The following is a 7,424-nucleotide window of genomic DNA, read 5'->3' as shown; positions in this document are numbered from 1 at the left end:
GGGGAACAAAGGCCCAGCACAGGGAAGGTCTAGGAATTCTTCTCCAGAGGCCAGGAGACGGGCGTGTGGCAGAGGGAACTGCTGGACACTATTGATGGGGTGGGTGGTTGGTTTCAGAGTCCTCTGAGTTTGGAACCCTCTCTACCACTTATTAGCTTGGTGGTCTTGGACAAGCTATTTCACCTCCCACTGTCTGTCCCACACAGAGTTATTGTAAGGGTCAAATGAGACGGTATGTCCCAAGAACACAAAGTGGCTAAATTATGTTTGTTCCATGGTGCCTATGATTTTTCTCGGCAGCCAGCTTCCAAAATGGCCCCAATGATCCCTGCCGCCTAGAATTCATGCCCTGTGTAGCCCCTCCCACCCTGAATAGGGCTGCCATGGGTCACCAATATGATACTGTGGAAATGACGGACTGTTTCCTTACAGGCTTGGTCATAAAAGACACTGTGGCCAACTCTTTGCTCCCTCTTGAATCACTCACTCTGGGGGAAGCCAACTGCTGTGTTGTGAGGACACTCAAGCAGCCCTAGAGAGAAGCATGTGTGCTGAGGGACTAAGGCCTCCAGCCAATAGCCACATGAGCAGCCATTCTGAAGGGGGATCCTCCGGCTCCCCCCGAGGCTTTAGATGACATGACTGATGCCCCAGCCGACATCTTGACTGCAACTCATGAGAACTAAGTCACCCCCCACTCAAATTCCTGAACTACAGAAACTGGGGGAGATAATAAATATTGGTTAGGGTTTTATCCATTACATTTTGGGGTAACTTGTTATGCAGCAATAGATAACTACTCCATTACTGTAGTATCATTTTTTTTAACATCTTTATTGGAGTATAATTGCTTTACAATGGTGTGTTAGTTTCTGCTTTATAACCAAGTGAATCAATTATGCATATACATATCTCCCCATATCTCTTCCCTCTTGCATTGTAGTATCATTTTGAATAAAAGTGGGAAGAAGGGTGCATAAATGCAGTGGTATTGGGTTATCTCCTACGGTTCTTTTCTTGAAAGAACATCAGGCCCAGTTTTAGTGGTAGGTATCAATCAAGAATGTCTATGAAATAAAGCACAAAATGCTCCAGAATTTCATTTTAAAAATGAGCTTTGCCTCCAGGACACAGTTCAGTTACTTGGAAATCCCTCTGGGGCTTGCCACACTTTGAGTGGGTCCAGCCCATCTCAAGCGTTATCCCAACCCAGGTCTGTCCGACTCCCTGATCGGAGAAGGAGGGATCTGAGACAGGCTTGATGCTTGGATGAGGTTTCACTGGCCGACATACGGGAGGAAGGTGAGGACCAGCGAGTTCATCCTTCCATTCCTGGTGCCCAGAACAGCACCTAGCCTGGGGGAGGTGCTCAGAAAATATCTGAGGACATCCCAAGTGAGGGAGGAGCATAAGTAGAGACCTGGGGGCAGCAGGGGGTGGGTGTGGGTGTGATTAAGTTGCAGAGTGAGGCAGAAGAAAAGCACAGATTCATACAGAGATGGGGATTCACGTGCGACTCAATGCTATGCCTGGCTTCTACAGCTGTGGGCATGTAACCTGCTACGCGCTGGCTGCTTTCAGAGTGATGTGCCCCTCCGAAGCTCACTGCCTCCTCCCTGTCACCTGCTTCTCTCCCTCCCCTCGTCTGTGAGTGGTCCCATCCTCTACAAGGCATGTCAGTTCCTGCTTAAAAACCTCCACTGGATTCCCAACACCCTTGGAATAAAAACCCAGACCCCCCGACCCTGCCCAGCCCCACAATCTCCTGTACACTCCATGCAGCCTCTCTTGCCCTTGGCTTGTCCTTTCCCACCTGAAACAGGTCCTCTCTAAAAGAAGGACATAGCCGTGGAGGATACAGCATAAACTGGTTAGAATCGGCTAGGTCCAAGGGGGCGTAAGATTCGGCTTCCAGGGGAACTTGAGCCTCATTAGAGGCTCATTGTAATACATGAGCGAAATGACACACGCACCAGCACCAGGACAGTTCCGAGGCTGACCATAAAGGTCAAAAAGTGGGTGGTGGGGCTTCCCTGGTGGCGCGGTGGTTGAGAGTCCGCCTGCCGATGCAGGGGACACGGGTTCGTGCCCCGGTCTGGGAAGATCCCACATGCCGCAGAGCGGCTGGGCCCGTGAGCCATGGCCGCTGAGCCTGCACGTCCGGAGCCTGTGCTCCGCAACGGGAGAGGCCAGAACAGTGAGAGGCCCGCGTACAGAAAAAAAAAAAAAAAAAGTGGGTGTTGGCCCAATTCCTGGAAATCCCCGCCCCTTCCCCAAAATATTAGAGTTGTCACAATCCTCCCACTCATTAGCCTATAAATTTACCCAGCCCATAAAAACTAACTGCCCCATATTTGGGGGCCTCTAGCCTTCTGAAATGGCCCACACTCTGTCTGTGGAGTGTGTTTCTCTCTAAAGAAATCCACTTCTTACTTTGTCTCTCCCTGAATTCTTTCTGCGATGAGACATAAAGAACCTGAGCTTTATTAAGTCCCGAGACCAGATGCGTGATCTCGATTAAAAGATAGTGGGGTCTGGGCCTCCCTGGTGGCGCAGTGGTTGAGAGTCCGCCTGCCGATGCAGGGGATACGGGTTCGTGCCCCGGTCTGGGAGGATCCCATATGCCGCGGAGCGGCTGGGCCCGTGAGCCATGGCCGCTGGGCCTGCGCATCCGGAGCCTGTGCTCTGCAACGGGAGAGGCCCGCATACCGCAAAAAGAAAAAAAAAAAAAAAAAGATAGTGGGGTCTGACTGGGTTCGAGTCCCAGCCCACGGGTTCAAGTCCCACCTGAGTTCCATGGTTGCACACCCACTAAGCTGTTCCCCCTCGGCCTCCCCCCTTGAAGCGCTGGCCACCACGACACACAGTTTATTTTCTCCACAGCACCACTGCTCTCTGAAGTGGGCTTGTTTATTCATCCGTTTACTTTTATTGTCTGTCACCCCCTCCCGAATCTGTGAGTACAGGAATCTGACTGTCTTGCTTGGCTCTCCCTCCCCGGAGCCTGGAACGGGGCCTGACACCTAGTAGGAGCTCAAGAAACATGTTGAAGCAATGAAGGAATCCAGGGAATCAAAGCTCAGTCACAGCTGTGCGTTGGCTGCCCCTCTCCCAACCCAAGCCCTTTATCAGGCAACCACCTCTGATAAAATTAGAAAATGGTTTCCCTTAGGCCCAAGTGCACTCGGCTGAAATGGGTGAGACCATGGGTGCCTTAAAGGAGTGACCCCATTTTGTCCACGCTCTAGTTTGCACTCAGGCTGCTTTGTGGAACCACCCAAGCCACAAGGCGACCTGTGTTCTCCCTGGTGGGGCCAGTGCTCAGGAGACCTTGTAGCCAAGAGATACCATTCTCTCAAATATTTACCAGGCCCTGCCCTTGGAACTGGGTGGCAAGAAACCTCCACTGACGGTGAACTCTAATGCACCGACACGGGTGATCCCTGAGGCTGCACCCAGGTCACGGGCACAGGTGTGCTGGTTGACTGGTGATGTCTGCAGGGGGAGGGCAGAAGCTCTGGGGCCTGAATGCAGAAGGGCCTCACCTGACGTGATGGCGGCCTCCCTCCTTAAGTTCTCGGCCTCGTGCTTCAGGGAGGTGATTTCTAAGTTTCTCTTAGACAGGGTCTGGCACAGCACCTGGTTGTAGCCTTGCTGTAGGGCACTGATCTGTGGAAAGAGGCAACACACAGTCAGAGGGGGCCAGCCAGGCCTGCAGGACACGCCGGTACTTCTCCAACATTGGGCAGAGTCGGGTTGATCTTGGATCGGGGTGTTGGGGAAACCAAGGTTTTCAGTTGTCACTAGTGGAAGGGGCAGGAGGGGGCCTGTTCCTTCAGTGACCACCATGTCATCGGTCCTCGAGACACGGACCTTATCTTTGTGGCCACCCAGGGGCTCGGGTGCTGCTGTCTTCCTATGACCTGTGGGTTTTCAGCCATAAATAGACCAGCTGTTGGTTCCAGATCATCCAGCACTGACTGGATGCACAGCAAAGTTCAAGAGCCGGGAGCAGGTTATGAAAGGAATTCCCTCTAATGAGAATAGAGGGTAGTTTATACCTCACAGAACACTCCAGAGTTTACAAAGCCCGTTCACACATGCTACACTGATATTCGTCACAGCGTTGCTGAAGGCTGACATTCCCATTAATGTGCGCATTTTGCAAGGGAGCCAGGTTGAGACTCAGAGAGGCGAGGCCCCCTGCTCGGGATCACGTGGCTGGTCAGACGTGGAGTCTGATTCAAACCCAGTCTTTAGTTGCCTGGTTCCTCCTTCCCAGGTGGCTCTAGGAATGAGCGTGAGAAGTTGGAGGCTGTAAAGCATGGCATGGACTCGGGAGCCGGACTGTGGCCTTCAAGTCCTGCCTCTGCCAGTTAACGGGCTTTGTGAACACAAGGAGGACACCATATTCTGTTTCCTTTTGTTCAGTCTGTATGCGGGGTGATGGTAGTCCCAACCTGATAGGATTGTGAGAAGTATTTTAATAAGTTAACATGTGTACAGGTGCTCAGATCATGCCTGGCACACGGCACAGGGGGATGAGCTGTGACGGTCCTCTCCTCTGACTACCCACGGGGTGTTTTTTAGTTTTGTTTTGGGGTTTTTGTGTGGTTTTTTTGCGGTACGCGGGCCTCTCCCAGTTGTGGCCTCTCCCATTGCAGAGCACAGGCTCCGGACGCGCAGGCTCAGCGGCCATGGCTCACGGGCAGAGCCGCTCCGCGGCATGTGGGATCTTCCTGGACCGGGGCCCGAACCCGTGTCCCCTGCATCGGCAGGCGGACTGTCAACCACTGAGCCACCAGGGAAGCCCCTATCCATTCATCTCTTGATGACACTTACGTTGCTTCCATATCTTGGTAATTGCAAATAATGATGCTCTGAACATTGGGGTGCATGTATCTTTTCAAATACATGTTTTTGAAAACACGTGTTTTTGTTTTTTTCGGATTTATACCCAGGAGTTGAGTTTCGAGGTCATATGGTAGTTCTATTTTTAGTTTTCTGAGAACCCTCCATACTGTTTTCCACAGTGGCTGTGCCAGTTTACATTCCTACCAACACTGTACCAGGGTTCCATTTTCTCTAAAAATTGTAAATTTTCTTCCTAGGGGTAATTGAGATGGTAGTTCAATAATAACATAAGATCAGGTGAAGTCTAAAGAAATTTTAGAAAACCTGGATAAAGTAAGAAAACATCTGTTCGCTGGCATCTGAATGTTAGAGAGACACCAAGACATGTGGGCCAAGTTCTGGAGAGAAGGGAAACACAGACGCAAGCTTGACATTGGGTGCAGCTTTTCTCCTTGGGGCATTTGCGGATTCAAATCTTACAGCCTAGGAGCTGAAAAGCCAAGGAGTTCAAAAGACTCTAACCACAGAAGCTGCTGGCATCCCTTGACTTGTAGGTGCAGCACTCTAGTCCTGCCTCTGTGGTCACTGCCTCCGCCTCTTCTTTGTATATAATCTCCTCCTGTCTCTCACTTATAAGTACACTTACAGATGGCAGTTAGGGCGAGGACAGTCTCAACTCAAAATCCTTATATCTGCAAAACTTTACCTTGTAAGGTAACATTCTCAGGTCCCAGGGATTAGAGCCTGAGATCTTTGGGGCCACCAGTCAGCCCACTGTAAGCCCTAAACGTCTTCTCTCCTGAGGAAGGTCTAGGCTGTGCAGAAACCCCGACAGACATCTACCAGAGGCCAGATTGAGAGCCCTTTTAGAAGGTCATTTCTCAGCTCATTTGGAACCTTGCTATTGCCTTTTTTTCTTCTTTTCTTTTCGGTACGTGGGTCTCTCACTGTTGCGGCCTCTACTGCTGCGGAGCACAGGCTCTGGACGGACAGGCTCAGCAGCCATGGCTCACGGGCCCAGCCGCTTGGTGGCATGTGGGATCCTCCCGGACCGGAGCACGAACCCGTGTCCCCTGCACTGGCAGGCAGACTCTCAACCACCGCCACCAAGGAAGCCCTGCCCTTTCTTTCTTCCTCCTGTTTGTCCTCAACAGGGGGAAGCATTAAGAGTAAATGAGGGGCTTCCCTGGTGGTGCAGTGGTTAAGAATCCGCCTGCCAATGCAGGGGACACAGGCTCGAGCCCTGGTCCAGGAAGATCCCACATGCCGCGGAACAACTAAGCCCGTGCCCCACAACTACTGAGCCTGCGTTCTTGAGCCTGCGAGCCACAACTACATTAGATATCCTTGACTTATTACACTCTATGCCCATTACTATTTTCACCACCTCCCTCGTAATGCTTGAACCTTGGCTATGACCCATTGTCACCTCTGGACAAATAGTTTCTGCTCTATTTTCTGTCTTCCGTCCTTCTGGGCCACTTCTATCTACCATCATTACCCAAAGAACTGACTTCACAGATTCTATATGCCAGTGTGTAAGACTTGCAGTGTTTTAAGAAGTATCCCAACTTCATGATGGTGATTTGGGGTCATTACTAAAGCACTCGGGATCATACATATTCTTTTAAGGTAGTTTTACAGGACAACGCACATTGGTATTTTTCTCCTATTAACAGAGTAGGAAATTGTGGGTTGATGTGCAGTTATTTCGATTAAGAAAGCAAGATATGAACACTGCTTCTTTGCTGGGGTACTTGGCACTGCTCTTTCTCGTGCTGGGACATAGTTTGCGCCTTTACAGCCTTGCATCTAGGCGTACTGATCAGACTAATGTTTGGCTTTATTGGATACGTTGACCAGTCTGATTGATATTCTGGTACATACAGGGTACTTGGTCATGGTTGCTCACCTCTGAACCTCAGCTTCATCACCTGCAAAGTGCAACTAATAGCATATCCGCTTTGTGGGGTTTTTAGGGATTTGGCAAGCGTCATAGTGCCTGGGACATGCTAGAGACTCAGGTGATGCAGTAATTACTCAAATGTGCATTTTCAGTGGATCCTTCCCACCTGGACAGGGTGACTTAACATAACAGCCTTGGGAGAGTAAGAGCAGGACAAACAGCAAGGGCAGCGTGGGCCAAGGGAAGGAGGTGAGAACTGACATGCAGGGAGCCCTCTTGCTGGTATCACCAGAGGGCCCATAGTGAGCCAGGATGTGGGGAGAGACTGGCTGCTCAGTAAGACCAGGCCAAGAAAGGCCGTGTGAGGGGGCTTAGCTTTTACCTTGTGGTAGAGGCCATCCAAAGGAGAAAGTGGAAGATGGGTAGGTATAGACTTCTCCCTTAGGGATTGTCCTCAGGGTCTGTTTATCTCCTGGCAGGGTGCGTTCAACGAGTTGGCCGCTCCAGCACATTCTAGAGAGGACTGGCCAGGTCTGACCTTCTGGAGATACAGCCCTGACCTCCTGGCCACCTCACTGAGGAGAGGGCTCATGGGGGAATCAGCTTCACTCTGCATCTGTCCACCAGTCCTGCACCCTGGACTCCAGGACCACTCACTTGCAAG

The sequence above is a fragment of the Mesoplodon mirus genome (assembly GCF_964341445.2).
Source record: "Mesoplodon mirus genome assembly, chromosome: 7".
Taxonomy (NCBI): domain Eukaryota; kingdom Metazoa; phylum Chordata; class Mammalia; order Artiodactyla; family Ziphiidae; genus Mesoplodon; species Mesoplodon mirus.
This window is presented reverse-complemented; position numbering follows the sequence as displayed.